The sequence below is a fragment of the Balaenoptera ricei genome, chromosome 14, assembly GCF_028023285.1.
Source record: "Balaenoptera ricei isolate mBalRic1 chromosome 14, mBalRic1.hap2, whole genome shotgun sequence".
Lineage (NCBI taxonomy): Eukaryota > Metazoa > Chordata > Mammalia > Artiodactyla > Balaenopteridae > Balaenoptera > Balaenoptera ricei.
In genome coordinates this window covers 50,014,478-50,030,384 of record NC_082652.1, presented here as the reverse complement: position 1 = coordinate 50,030,384, position 15,907 = coordinate 50,014,478, and the positions used below count along the sequence as shown (strand labels likewise).

Genomic DNA, 15,907 nt, shown 5'->3' with positions numbered 1-15,907 from the left:
TAATTACAGTAAATGTAAATGGTGAAAATATACAAATTAAAAGACAGAGATCTGCAGAGTGGATTAAAATATGTAACTCACCTATATTTTATGAACAAGGAGTTCAAATCAACTATAATAATATAGGCAGGCTGAAAGTAAATGGACAGGAAAAGAAATATCATGCAAACATCAATCAAAGAAAAAAAGGAATGTCTGTATTATTATCAGATACAGTAGACTCTGAGCAAATAAAATTACCAGATATAGAGAGGAATATTATGTAATGATAAAATAATCAATACACCAATAAGACATAGCAATCCTAAATATTTATATACACACCAAACAACAGAGCTGCAAAATACATAAAGTCAAACTGATAGAAGTGAAATGAGAAATAGACAAATCCACAATTATAATTGGAAAGTTCACAAATTATTTCAACAATTAATGAGACAACTAGACAGAAAATTAGTAAAGACATACAAAAATTCATCAACACCATCAACCAACAGGATCTAATGAGCATTTATAAGACACTCTACCCCAAAACATCAAAATACACAATCTTTTCAAGATTGTTTCCATGAAACATATATCAAGATAGGCAACATTTTGGGCCATAACATAAACCTCAACAAATTTTATAAAAACTGAAATCATATGGAGTGTGTTCTCTGACCAAAATGCAGAAAGATAACACAGGAAATAAAGTTCTCTGACCAAAATAAGAGAAAGATGACAGAAAAATCTCCAAACATTTGGAAATTAAATGCCACCCTTCTAAATAACTCCATGGGTCAAAGAGGAGATCTCAGGAGAAATTTTTAAAAATAGTACTTGAACTTAATTAAAATGAAAACACAACATATCAAAATGTATAGGATACAGCAATGGCAGTGCTTTAGGGAAATTTATAGCACTACAAACACGGATTGGATATATTCTAACTTTTCAGGTTATGTTTGTCAATGTAAAATAATCACACAATATGATTTATATGTTTATCTGTATTACTTTTTACAATAATATATGATACCACATATGATACTTTCATTCATGTTGGTGCAGGTGACAAAAAAAGATACACACAAAGCTATTCGGTTTTTGGTGCCGTGTTGCTACCATCAAATCTGTTCAGAAAACATAGCTGTGTTGCAGGTCTTGGCACTGTTTTTGGCTTGTGCTTGCTGTCAAAAAGGCAATCTTCTTATTACTCAAAATAAACCAGAGCTTTATCATCATTCCTAGATCCAACCCCCACTGACAAAAAGGGATATCATCAATTTTACAAGTTTAGCCCCTACTCTCTTTGCTGGTAGTTTTATGCAGGGATTACCTTCCTAGGCTGAAGTTCTAAAACACAGTTGTTACATTAATAAGTCATTTTTATGTGATAAAACTATTGAAGGTAACTGGCTAATTTCATGTGGTAATAATTAGGTCTGTTCACTAATATTGCAGTTTACTTCCATCTGGGCATGTGATAGAACTACACTTCTCTTTCATCTTCAAGTTAGGAGTGGCCTTATGACTTGATTTGGCCACTAAAATATGAGTAGAAGTTCCAGGTGCTGCTTCTGATAGAAGACTTTTAAGAACCTGTGGGTGATTCACCATGTTCCCATGTGTTTGATGAATGAATTATGAGGATGCTGTAGATGACAGGGGCTTTATGAGCCTGGGTCCCCGAGTGAGGAAGATGTAAAATAAGAGTCTTTTATTGACCAACTTGGGCACAAAGCATTAGCAAGAAATAAACCTGTATTCATTTCAGGACCTGAGATTTTAGAGTTGTTTGCTATGACTGCATAACCTAAACTATTATAACTGACTAATATATTTTGTATTTACATTAAACACACAAAAGTCTTTGCAATAGGACACTGCTCTATGGCATCAAACTGTAAACTATAGTTAATGAATTATTCATTGGTGTACTTGATGGAATCTTCCACTCTGATAATACACACATACACACACACACACACACACACACAAAGTCAAATCAAGCCTTGAGTCCCTTTCCTTATGGTATAAACTGGAACAATAGTTTACTAGTTACTCCATGATGCTTTGTATTTTGGGGAGCATACAGTGAAATAATGTATCACATTCTTCAGGGATACATGAGTCACAGAATATGTATGCGCTGCCTAGAACATTTCCAACAGCTTCAAAGAAGAGAGTCAGGTATTTGTATATGTGCACTCTATATATATTGTGATTCATGGTTAATATTAACATTAATCATATCAACTGCATATTACCCATCATTTGCAGGGAGAAATAACATTGATTAATGTTTTCAAACACTGTGCATAGATCTTCACGTGCATCAGCACACCTAACCAGTTAGTACTTCACTTTGCTAATCACATGTGCCATGTGTTCTAGGTTAACATTATTTGGATAATATTTAACATTAATAAGTTTTTTTTATCATAACAATTACTATGGGTCATGTCAAAAGTTTCCAGTGTAAAGATTAACAGAGACTTTTTAATTTTACCAAGATAATTCAACAGGTGTTTTTATGTTACACTTTATATCCTCTTTGTAGTATACAGTACTCTAGACAAAGATATTGGGGGTAGATGAAACAGGTGACTTTAAATTCTTAAGTTTATTAATGGTCATAGAATTTCCAGCTGTTAAAGATATTTCCCTAATTATTTGAAATGCTAAAGTATATATTCTTGATGTTAAAAATTTCAATAGTTTCAAATGGTGCTCAAGTTACTACTTTTGAATTCAAAAAATATATAACATATAATGAGAAATTCCCCATAATCCAGCAGTCACCAGGCTTTGTCTAGGCATTTATATACCTGTTCTTGCTTTATATATTTTACATGTAAAATATGGGGCAAAAAGCACTTATATAAAGGCAGTTACAAGTTTTTCCACTGGTTTTTATTGAGGGAGAAGTAACCAAAAGATCAAATTAGGTGTTATGATTTTTAACAATGATGGGAACTTAATGCATCAGTAAAATTATGAACCAGATACTACAGTTATTAATCTAACTATGACTAGTACTAACTATGTCTGTAGTTAACAGTATGGATTACAGAATCAGTACTCGAATCAGAATCTCTACCTATGTGACAGTGGTCATGATTACTGTTCTCCTTGTGCCTCAGTTTCCTCCTCCATAAAATAGGGATAATTGTAATATAGGAAGCCTTCATTTGGTTCTTGTGAAGAATACCTAAGTTACTCTATACAGAGCCGTAGAATGATGTCCAGCACACAGTAAGTCAATAAATTTAGTTATTATTATTATTATGTTTGCTTTAAATTATTAATACACATTTCCCCAGCGTGTTCAACGCTTAATTCACCTCCCTCACGCTGGTGCCTCTTCTCTTCCTACGGACATTTCAGGGAGTCTTATGGATGTGTGATGAATCGATTACGTTTCTATTTTGAGACATTCTGCCACTTTAACAACAACCAAACACACACACACACACACACACACACACAACTGCTTTTTAAAATTTGAAAGTAGTTGTTAAGGCAAAGAAAGAAAATGACTACATTTCATTAAATTTAAATAACTTCAAAAATCAGATAATAACTAGATACAGGTAGCACATGCTCTACATGCTATAAAAAGTATTGACAGAAGTTTTGTAATCCTCCCCATGTCCATAGGTGGATGATGAGGTGAAACAGTACATCAGCTGGTAAATAGAGAAGTGTAGAGATAACCAGAGTGAGATGTAAGTCTCTGATGCAGAAAACATCGATGAAAGCATTTAAGAAGACCACCTGACTTAGTAAATACCTCCTCACACGTCATGTCTCTGTAAATATGTGACTTCTAGGGCATCCTGTTCCAACTTCCATGTCTGGCCCAGAATCCTTTATTACACATTCTTACAGAAATCCTTCTTCAGAACTCACTGCAATTTGTAAATAAACATTTATTTGTATAATCATCGTAGTGAAGTCTGGCCCCGGTGCTGGCAGGGCGCACTCATCTTTCTGCTCACCAGTGATCCCCAGTTCTCTGCCCAGCACTGGAGGCGAAGGGCCTCTCCAGAAACAGAGACAGCACAACTCTCCCAAAACTAGAGGTAGGGGACTTGCAAGGAAAAAGTCGTGTCAAATCCCCCAGGTGAGATCAAAGTAGCGAGAGAATGCTTTTTCTAAAATAAGCAACAGAAACTAGAAAACTGGAACAGGTGAGTCAGTTCAGAAAGGATATATGTATGTGCCATAGGATTTATGCCTTAATAACCATCAACGTTTTATATAGACTTGGAAAATTCAAATTCACTTTCAATAACAAAAACGATTGTGCCGGGCTTCCCTGGTGGCGCAGTGGTTGAAAATCTGCCTGCCAATGCAGGGTACACGGGTTCGAGCCCTGGTCTGGGAAGATACCACATGCCGCGGAGCAACTAGGCCCGTGAGTCACAACTACTGAGCCTGCGCGTCTGGAGCCTGTGCTTCGCAACAAGAGAGGTCGCAGTAGTGAGAGGCCCGCGCACCGCGATGAAGAGTGGCCCCCGCTTGCCGCAACTGGAGAAAGCCCTCGCACAGAAACGAAGACCCAACACAGCCAAAAATAAATAAATAATAATTTTTTAAAAAAACAGTATTTCTTCAAAAAAAAAAAAAAAAAAACGATCGTGCCTGATGGCATGCAACTTTCCTGACTACAGCACTGTGCTCTAACACCCCCAAAGCGTGTGGAAGAGTTTAACCACTGAAGATAATTCTTTTCACGTCCAAAGATCACGTTTCCATATAGTTCGGTTGGATTGTATTCTCTTTTCACATATAATGTGGAATAAGTGAGCACTTGAAGTATGTACACTGAATTTAATTAAACTGAAAGACAAGACTTAAGGAAATCTATGAATGTCAAAATAATTTTGAAACTCATTATGTGAAGCAGCAATTAAATTTACTTGAAAAAATAACAGATGAAGACCTAAGAGACATCTGTCCAATAAAATGAATATTATAAGAGTTCCATGATAAGTTCAAATGAGAAGTAATTCTCTAAATATGTGCAGTTGGACTTTACCCCACTGAGACCGCTCTTCACATCATGGTTCATTTAAAACAAGTGGATATTTTTACAGTATTTCAGCTTAGAACTAATGAGAAAATGTGATTTCAGTCTTCATTGCTACACAACTTTGCCGAAAGTACATACAATTGGTGAAAAGGCATGACATATACAAACACTCTCGCAGTACAGCCTGCTTTTAATCACTGAGAGTTGAAAGAGAATTGCATAATTCTTCTTTTAAAACTGCCTAAGCTCTTGTCAGTGTGATTGAATTAAAGATGATTAAACTCGCTCAAAATTTCTGCAAGATGGTGTTTGGAAGAAAATGATGGCCCTGCTTTGAGCAAAGAACAGTCTAATACCTTACGAAGTTTAAAATTAAGTGCAAATATAGAGATTCAGCTGCCTGCTTTATAATTTACTTTGCTGATAAATCTTAAGTGCTGAAAATCTTAACTTTGCTGATAAATACTACTTTAATCTATAATTGTTGTAGGAAACGGTCAATTGTGGCAAAAGGAAATGACTCAAAGGATACTTGCCATAATTATAGTATTAGAAATTATAGTATTAGAAAAAGTCTTAATTGTCCCAAAGGTGTAGCACATAGTTAAGAGGCTCATCTTGGTAGAGATGTGGTCAATATATCAAATAGAAGACTTTAGGTCTTATTTTTATGAAAAAAAAATATGTTGGTTTAGAGTACATCAAAAGCTCAACTAGGCTCTAATATTTAAAACTGTATGACCTTGGGTAAATTACTTCACCTCTCTGTGTCTGGATTTCCTCATCTGTAAAAAGTGGACAGTACCACCCCTTATGGTGGTGTTAGAATTAAGTGAGTGACTAAAGCTAAAGTTCATAGAACTGTGCCTGGAGGGCTGTTTTTTTCCTAAAGTTTCTACCTTTGGAATAAGCAAAATAAGTCATTTTTGTAAAAGAAGTTAATAATTAGGCATACTTCAACAATGTAGGCTATTGACATGTTTTAAAGGAAACACAAGACACATTAAACACCAAGCGATCATAACAGATAACAGGAAACTTGAACAGAAACATCAACTCAAAAGACCCTTTTTTAGAGCAACAATGAACCTAATGGCGGTGAACTTCACTGCCAGAGTACATCCAATATCCCTCACCCCGACTCAGGTTCTACACTTACCTTCTCAAAGCTGTACCCCAAGCTCGCCAAAGAGGAAAGTTTTACTACCAAGTCCCGGGCATGGTACCCCTGAGCCCAGCCCCGCCATCCCTCTTCTCTCCTTGGCTTTGGTCTTCTGATAGACACCTCGCCACCTCCCACTCCAGTACCAGAACGGACCTCGCTTCCGCCCTCTGTTCAGAGGAAAACTCCAGAGTGGGCAACAGGCTATAAAAGCCGAAGACACTCACCGTTCGCGCCGACCGGCCCCCCGCCCCCCCGCAGGGTGCCCACTCCCGCCCGGCCCGCCGCCCCGGCACCGCAGTGCATTGCAACACGCGCAGACGCCGCCGGCGGGAGAGGATCCCACCGCGGATTTCCCGGCCAACAGTATCCCCCAGACCTCTCCCCACGTGAGTGTCATCCCTAATGGAGGTGGCCACGCCACCTCCCAGCAGCTCAGTCCGCGGGGACCACCGAGAGAACAACCGTGACCACAAAAACAACTCAACCCGCGGCGCGAGCGAGCCGGCTGCCCTCGCCCGCCCGGGAGCGGTGCAGCGGCGGCGGCGGCGGCGGCTGGGGCTGCGGCGCGGCCCGGCCTCGGCGGGAGGCCGAGATTTACCTGCGCGGCCCCGCGCCCCCGGGCCGGCCATCCTGCCGCAGCCGCTCCCGCCGCCCCGCGGGCCCGAGGCGCCGCCCGCCGCCGCCCGGGGAGGCGCCACGCCGCAGTCCCGGCTGCGGCGCCCGGCACATGCTTCGCGCTCCCGGCGGCCGGCGCCCGCGCACAGGTGGGAACCCCCGCGAGTGGGCGTTGGGGCGATTCCCTCCCTTCGCCGCGCTCGCCGCCCGCTTCCACTCTTGACTTTGCCGGGTGCGTGGCGCCTGCCCTTGCTCCGGCGGCCGAGCCTCCCCTGCCTGCGCCCCGGCGCCGTGGGCTGCTGCGGTCCCTGCGCAGCTAGGGCTGCGCGTCACCGGCATCTCCCGCCCGGCGGCTGGCTCCGCGGCACCGGGCGGCCGGGGTCAGCGCGCGGCAGCCGGCCCCGCGCCCACCCTCGCCCGCCACACGGACCCCGTCCACCCCCGCGCCCTCCCCCACTCCGGAGCTGTCAGGGAAGAAAACGCCTCGCACACACCTTGGAATGGACGGGCGCCTCAGTCACCGACTCGTCAAACTCTTAGAAGGTGTCCACCGGTCTGTAGGGAGGTTTGGGCATGGAGTAGGAGCCGCTTTCTTATTATTTAATAATGTTGGAAGTGCCCGGTCCGCTGCCAGAGTTGTGGGTCATGTGGGCACAGCAGAGGCTGGCTGCTGCCAGTACCAGGGTTTCCTGAGGATCCTGAAACTATGATCTCATCCTCCTCATCCGCCTCCCCCGCCCCTCTCTCCGCGGGCGCGCACGCACAGCACACACACATACACACACATGCACACACACGCACACATACGCTCCCACGGCATGCACTATCCTCCTTCCTGGACCGAAATATTCTTCCAGGGAAATACAGTGTTCACGCTCTTCACTGAAAAAAAAAAAAAAGGAAAAAGAAAAATCCTTCCGGAGAAAGATTTTCCTCTTTCACAGCTTGATTTATGTGCTTTGTTTATTTCCTACAGTTGGCCCTCACACGTGCAAGGGAGCTGAACAGAGCCTCAGAATTAAAATTAAAAATAATCGTCCTCTTATGTCGACCCAGATTTTGGTCAGAACCCAAGACTCAAACAGTACAATTTCAATTTAAAACAGAGGCAATAATATACCAGGTTTGAATATGGAATAGTAATACCATCTGAGATGTGTGCAGTGGGTTTCTTTCCCAAGCCGCGAACATCTCCCAAACATTACCTCATTTATTTGCAGAACATCTTTGCAGAGGAGGTGGATGAGAAGGCAACTAGTACTGTCACTTCAGAGACACAGAAGCACAGGGCAGATAACATGACTTATCCAAGTTCAAGTAAGTCAGTATGTCACTATAAACATTAATTGCACAGCTACTCACAATTTGCCAATTCACTATAATCAGTTCCTGGAAACTTAAGGTACTGAAAAATAATGAAGATATTTTTGATTATTTTTAAATGACCTTCTGCCTAAGATCGCAAATTAGTTAATTAATTTTTCTCTATGTATGGGTTTTCATAGAATGTTCTCTTGTGTATTTGTATATATCTCCAGTTTCATGTTTTCATTTATTTTCTTTCTTTTGTTTTTCTGGGGGTGTTGTATGTCTGCATGTCCGTGTGTGTATTCATATTCATTTGAGTGTTTTAAACTCCTTAGCAGTAACAGCAATTTCAGTCAATGTTTTGGGGGGTAGTCACCAATTTCATAATGATTTCTGTATTTCATTCAATCCTCTTTTAAGTGCCTGGTGTGTATGAAGAGCTGTGCTATCTTTTGAAGGGTATAAAGGAATTTAATACATGGAACCTGTCCTCCATTAGTTTACATCTAGTTGTTAAGATTATATATATATATATATATATATATATATATACACATATATCTATGTATATGTGTATATATATATGCACTGAATGATCTGTAGGTGAAACACTTTATTATTTTTAATGTTATAAATTATCACAAAGAAAGTACAAGATACACTCCTTTTCTTTTTACCTACTTAGTTTCTGTTCCATGTTAAAATTACTTCATCTGTCTTTGTGTTCCAGATTTCATCTGTCTTTGACCTCCACAGTATCTCAATGGCCAAAGTAATACATTATTTTGCCCTTCACCTACACATGCCCTGTATTCACATAAACACTAAATGGGAATTTTTTTTATGTTGTAAAAGTTCTCACAAAGAGCACTCTTGGATAACATTTGTGCAGGTGTATATAGGAAAATTCAGCAGCTAACCAAAGAAGAGAGGAGAGGAAAAATGTTGTGAGAGAGAGAATAAGTCAAAGAGAAGCAGAGAAAGGAGGTGGGGGAAAGGGAAGAATAAAAGGATATTAAGAAATTACAGGAAAAGGGAGAGAAGAAGGGAAAAAAACATAAAAGAAGAAAAAGAGGATCAAATTTCAAGTGAAAGCTAAAATTTTCCAAATTTTGCTGCATGGAAAACAAATTTAAGAAATCATAGACTTTTGTTATCAAACATTACTTTTTGATAAGCTTATTGGAATTTAATGGTAAAGAAACCAGGTGTCAGTTCTGCAGAGGCTATCCTGAGTGATCTCAATCTTCATAACTCCATACAGGATCCACTAGAAGAAATAAATAGACTGACCTCTCAATATAATGGAATAATAAAAATGACAATGGAATCAAATAGCCATGATATAGTTAAAATTTTTAAGAAGAAATTAACACTAAAATTCAGGGAGGTATATGGGAAACCAAAGACAAAGGTATATTAAAATAGGCAACAGAGTTAGGCTTGCAATATTTAAAGGAAAATAATAGTAATAATAACATCTTATATTTTTAAAGCACTTCAGATTTTTCAAAGTACTTTTCATAAGTCTTTATTAAGCCTAATAATAATTAGAGGTGGGCACCTCTGTGGGTTTCATTTTAAAAGAATATAATAATCCTCCATAGTTTTTCACACGTTGAATGGAGAAGTGCTGAGCACTGTCACTCATGGTTTTGGAAATATTTATATTTTGTGATCGGTCAGCCCTAAAGATGCTGCTTTGTACACCATCCTCCAGTCCTTCTCATAAACAATTCAACTAGATGGATTCCTGGGCATAGATCACAACAGTGATTTATAATCCAGGATTTTACACATGCTGTTGGAGTTAAACTAGAAGTGTTAGCATGTAGCAGAGTCTAATGGCTTTGCCGTATTTCTGGGAGATTTCTACGCAAGGGGTGGAGGCCTGAATTGAGCAGCAGTATATCAAGAGCACTTTCCTTTTGATCTGCATACTCTAGGCAGCATTTGTTTTAATTAGAGATGTATTTAGGCTTGATGATTATAACATGTGTTTCAGAAATACATTACAACTCCAGTGGCTCAACAATCACTAGCTGTTTGTGTCAGAAAAATTCCATTTAGGAAAAAAAATATTTTTAATAGGACTATGCACACGAATTTGTGGTTCCTACTAATTTAGCCTATCTTTACCAAGGAAAATAATTTACTGATATTTACTATTTTGCTCTTATAACTTCTTGAGTTTTAAAATAGGTTATAGTGAAAATGAGAGTGGCCATAGGTCAAATCAGAATGTTCACTATGTTACAGAGAAACTAGGTGTGTGTGTGTGTATGTGCTTTATTAACATAGTGATGTATGGAGTGTATATGGGTTATAGGTCAAATCAGAATGATTGCTGTCATCTGTGAGCCGGTCATAGTTTGGGGGAATGAAGAATTAATAATTTTGGAATATTTACAAGGCTTGAATCACAAATGTATAAAAGAAAATGGATTTGAAAGAGTTGAAGAAGTAAAGACATCACTATTTTATCAATTCAAAACACTTATACCCCCGGCTATAGACTACTATTTCAGAGAAGAATGATATGGGGGCTTGAACAACACAAAATTTACATAAATACTGCTCCCGCAATACACTGATTAGCTTTCAAGAATGAAAAGTCTATTAGCAGTCCAACACAGGTAGAGATGATGGCTCATCTGAGCTGTGGCTTGGGGGATTCATGGTTAGATGATTTTTTTGGTGTGACAGCTACAAAATTTGGAGGCCAGGGTGAGCCCTGGGCAGAATTATGAAGTGGGCGAATTTTGTTCCTCTCTTTTTTTTTTTTTCAATGTCCCCCCTTCCTGTAGAAGTCCTGCCTTCTCTCTGGCTCCCAAGGATAATCAGAACCCTTTGCTGTTCTCATTCCAAGATACCACTGTTTTGGAACTCATCAGCCTCAGACAGAACATGGTCTTCTGACCTGCACTGAAATGTGTAAACTGTGACCTAAGCAATCATAAAAATTGAGGGGGCATCAGTATGTGTTTGTATTCATAAACACCAAGGGTGTTCATTCAGCCTCCTCATGCATCACTTCAAGGTGCATATTTATATAGTTAAAGCGAGTGTCTGTTTGCCTGAGAAATCCTGCTTTGAGGCACGCTCCTGACACCTGTTAGGGAGTATTTGCAAGCCCAGGAGAGCAAAGTTTTTCTTCCTCTCACCCACCTGTGTTCCCTCCCACGTTACCTAGAATGAGTGCCTCATAACTCAGCTGCTTCTGGCAGCACCTATTTTGGTGCTCTCAGCCAGTGTCTCCTCGGTTGATCTTCCTGTCTAACATCCTCAGGAGAAATGCCGTTTGCATTTTGCATGCTCTCCTCGGTTGGACTGAAGGGGAGAACAGAGCCTAAGAATGGGTTTAAGCGGTCAAGTGTATTTTGTTTCCTAGGGTTCAAATAAATAAATCTGCTGCTATTTTAAATAGCTGCTATTCCACCTTATAATGGCAATTCATGAACACATTTTATGGTGGTTTACATCTCTCAATGGCATCACACTAGTGCACCCTTTACTCCTGGAAGAATCTATGCTCTCAATGGAACATAAACCCCAAATACTGTACTGTCACAGTGGAGACAGTGCAAAAAAGCCAGCTGGAGAGTACAGCTTTTCAGAAAGTGCTTATCATTTACTCACTTTGCTGATGATTGACCCTATTTTTAATTGCTTTGGGGCTGACTGTTTTTGTTTTGCCCAAGAATGCAGAATGTCTTGATACACGTAATCCAGAATAATATTGAATAAAGTAGAAATGTCAGTAACAAATAAATTTGATCAATGTAGATGACCAATCCAAATAATTAAGGCCAAAAATTGCTATTTATTGAAAATGAGTTATCTGAATAGCTATCCACATTATCTCAGGGAAATGTCTAATTTTTCCTTGATGATTTCTAAATAACACCTAATGTTTTCAATGATACCAAAGAAACCTGTTACAAAGTGAAAAGCTTAGTCAAAACACTTTATTTATGTGAAATCATTTGCCTAATTTAATTATTTCCCACTGAAATGATTCTTTACATATCATATAGACACAGCCCAAATCTCCTGTAGATGGTCAGGACCATGTTAACAAGCACACATGTTAATTTGAAAGTTAATCCCTACAGTAAATACCATATAATTTATTTGATGCTGTGAAGCCTTGTATTTTATAACGAAAAACTAAATGAAAAAAAGGTGGGGGTAGAGATGAAACTAAACTAATCAAATTGTAATCTTTTAAAATGTGTAACAAATATGTGAGTAGATCCATAATTAAAATTTATTTTTGGAAATAATGGTATTTTACATTTTAGGAGATGCATTTTGTGATAGTTTAAAGAGTATTCCTTTGAGGTGATAATATATTTACTAATATGCAAATTTCTTTGTTAATTAAGATCTTATCTTTTATTTGTGCTACAAATATTGTGTATGATTCTCCTGTCCTTTCCTCCGTTTTGTTCCTGACCTGCATCACCAGATCAGCATGAACTTTCTACAGGATGTCAGTGCTTTTCATTTACATATTACTTTTACTTTCTATGTTAATGTTAATCAGCTGGTCAGAAAGGAACAGGAATAGTGGAGATTTCACAGTATTTTATCAAAACCAAAAGCTTTATGTTGTAGCCAGTTCCTAATCTACAGTCAGCCTTGTTTATACTGCTCACTGGACGAATATGAAAGTTTCCTGATTTTGAGGTTGTTACTTTTTTTTATTTGCACATAACTCAAAAAACATTTTAAGATTCTCAAGGACGGGGGCCATGATGAAAACATCCTTTCTTTTTCCTCCCTAGAGAATTAAGCATGTTTATTTCATATAGGAGGTGCTTGGAGAATAGTTGTAGGTATAAGATGAGAATTCTGGTGAAGAAAATAAACTTTTACTTCTGGCACAATGAAGCATATGGAAATAATTCTTTTAAGCTTGTAAATACCTCTGGCAGAGCACGTTTTGATATGTTTTACATGAACAAGCTGAATTGGATACCCTGTGTGGCTTGCTTTTGCTATTGGGGTACCTAAACCTTTCTCTTTCTTTGTATGTTTAAAACAAACTCCCCAAATTTTGGACAATGGAGTTATGCGCATGTGAGGATATTTATTTACATCTTGCGATCAATATCAGGCCAGTATGTTTCTCTTTGTAATCATATTCTTCAATTTAACAAAGAAAAATAATTGTAATTCCACTGGTCTCTATCTGTGTCTTATATGTTTAGAGGAAGAGATTCTCAGCATTTAAAATTTTTTACAGTTTACATTAAAGGAAATAGAGGATATTTTAAGATCTTCTGTTTATGATTTCAAAGAAGAGAGAAACAATTTACTTATTTTATAGTAGAAGTGGAGCGAATACTTTAAGGATTATATGCATTGCATAAATATTATGTTCCAAATGCATTCTGTCCTGTTCTTACCATCATCAAAGTACATTCTCCAGCCTAGTGTTATCCATCCTCCTTGAACTCATATGAAACCCTGTCTTGAAACCTATTCACATAATGTGTTATCTAATCATTTCATGTGTATTAGATATAAGAATTGTCTGCTCCTTCATCAGCTGTTGTGAACTCCTTATCCTATACATCTCTTGTACATTTCACAGCATCTTGTAGTTATTCAGTAAACACTTGCTGATTGCTTTCCTCATTAACTGAAAATACGTTACTATTTTGACACGATGTTGCACCAAATGTAAGAGTAATGTCTTCTCTTTCTATTTATTATTAATCTGTGTGCATTTCCAAGTGTTAAGATATATATTCCTAGCACAGTATTAAATTTTTTTATAATAATGATTTAAAGTTTGATAACAGAAGTCTTCCTCTATTTCTATAAACAAATAAGAAGTAAAAACTTGGTTTGTTGTTTAGTTGCAGGGAGTAATACTACCTATGATCTCATAAATTTCTACCTTAACCAGGAAAGGTTACTGTAGGATCATTAATTGGGGGCAATATAATTTTTTATTTCTTACTTTAAGAAACTTTAAAAAACAAATGTAGAGGTATTTAAGTATAAAGGATTTTCTTTCTTTGGTGTTTTTTTTCTCAGTATTGTAAATTTTTGATCATCTAAAACTTTAAGCTGATTAACTTTTCCAGTTATATGCTCAACATGACTACAGAATAGTTTATATTTGCTCAAAGAAAATGAACAAATATTTCAACAGCTGACAATATTTATAAATTGCCTAATATGTATTAAATACATATGTTTAACAATAGGTCATATCAAAAAGCTGCAATCTACAATCAACAGTGTTTTTACAAAATTCAAATTTGCTACCTTAGTTTTTATTTCTAAAATTATGTTTTATTTCTCAATTATAATTTGCTTCATGTCCCAAATGGAAAAGCTAAATATACCAGGACCTGCTCTACTGCTGCTTCTGCGTCATCTGACGTGGAAAAGATTTCCTGTCCTTTCTCCTGTGAGCTGGAATGCTTCTTATTAGGCAGTGACAAAGGATTTGGCTCCCTCTCTTAGCTTTTATTTGCACTGCCCCTGGGGCACCTTTAACCTGTAAAACCTTCCTGAGATAAGACACTCGCTGGCAGCAATCCTCAGTCTAACCAGAGCAGGATTACCCAGTATGTGCCCCATGTGTGGGCTTTTAACATTAGCAACAGGGGCACTAAAACAGAAGATTTGCTTTAAAAGCTTCAAAGTAGTTATTCATGAAAAGCAAATAAAAACTTCACTGGCCTTAGCACACTTATTGTATGGTTACTTAGGTTTTATTTAACTTTCAAACACATATAATGATACCCATTATCCAGCTGTAGCAATTATTAACCCATGGCCAAACTCTTCCACATCGCCATACATCTCTCCGCCCCTGTGATTTTGAAGCACATCCTAGATATCACATATATTCATCATAAATATTTCAGTCTATGGTTAATGCAATTATGATTTAGAATTACACAATGGGGGTAGATAAGGCAGAATACCATAATATTGTCTGTGTTTAGGGGACGAATCTTAACTTGGTTCTTATTGCACACATACATACTTAAAGCCAGTGTGGTTATTTATAAAATAGCCATCACACACACACAAACAATTACAAGTGCAAGTGTTTAGATGCAGAGTAAATAACGTAAAGACAGGTCATCTCTGGAGGCTCCTGTCCATTCTCTAGAGACTGCTCCTTCTTAATGTTTGCATCTGAGTTTTCCAAGTTGGTCTTGTTTTGTAACTCCTCTCTGCTTCTGACCTGGTGCAGATTAACTTTTTCCCCCAAGATGCTGGGCAGCTGTTTTTCTTTTCTTGGTTTTGTCCCTTCATATTCTCTCTCTCTCAGCGTCCTGCTCTGTCTCTCTCTCTCTCTCTGATCATAAGTGAACAGTCTGATGATGTAGATAAATGAATACATCCTTGTAACCCACCTGCACCCATCAAGATACAGGACACCAAGAAAACTCCGTTGTGTTCCTTTCTAATAAATCTTTGCCCACCTTCTCCACCTGGAGATAATCACTGTTTCGATATCTATGCCTATAGTTTAGATTTGTCTCTTCTAGAACTTCGTATAAATGGATTCATATGGTATATATATTTTTGTGTCTCTCTTTTAGCCCAGTGTTATGTCTGTGAGATTCACCACAACCAATGTCATTGTGCGTATCAGGAGTTAGTTCCTTTTTATTGCTGAGTTTAGTCCATGACATAAATATATCGCAATATGTTTATCTACTCCCCTGTTGATAGACATTTGGGTTGTTTACAGTGTTTAAAACTTCAAATAAAGCTGCTATGAATGTTTTTATATAAACATTTTTTGAGGGTCTATA

General features: G+C 38.2%; 1 protein-coding gene across 2 annotated transcripts in view; it reads right to left on the bottom strand.

Annotated features, from left to right (window-relative positions):
• Positions 1-7,487, bottom strand: part of DTNA (dystrobrevin alpha) — a 397,669-nt gene extending 390,182 nt beyond the window's left edge. For both annotated transcript variants that reach the window (XM_059895344.1, XM_059895341.1), the window contains exon 1: positions 7,298-7,487. The gene's annotated coding sequence lies outside the window, so the exon portion shown is untranslated. The remainder of the gene's footprint in view (positions 1-7,297) is intronic.
• Positions 7,488-15,907: the final 8,420 nt, after the last annotated feature.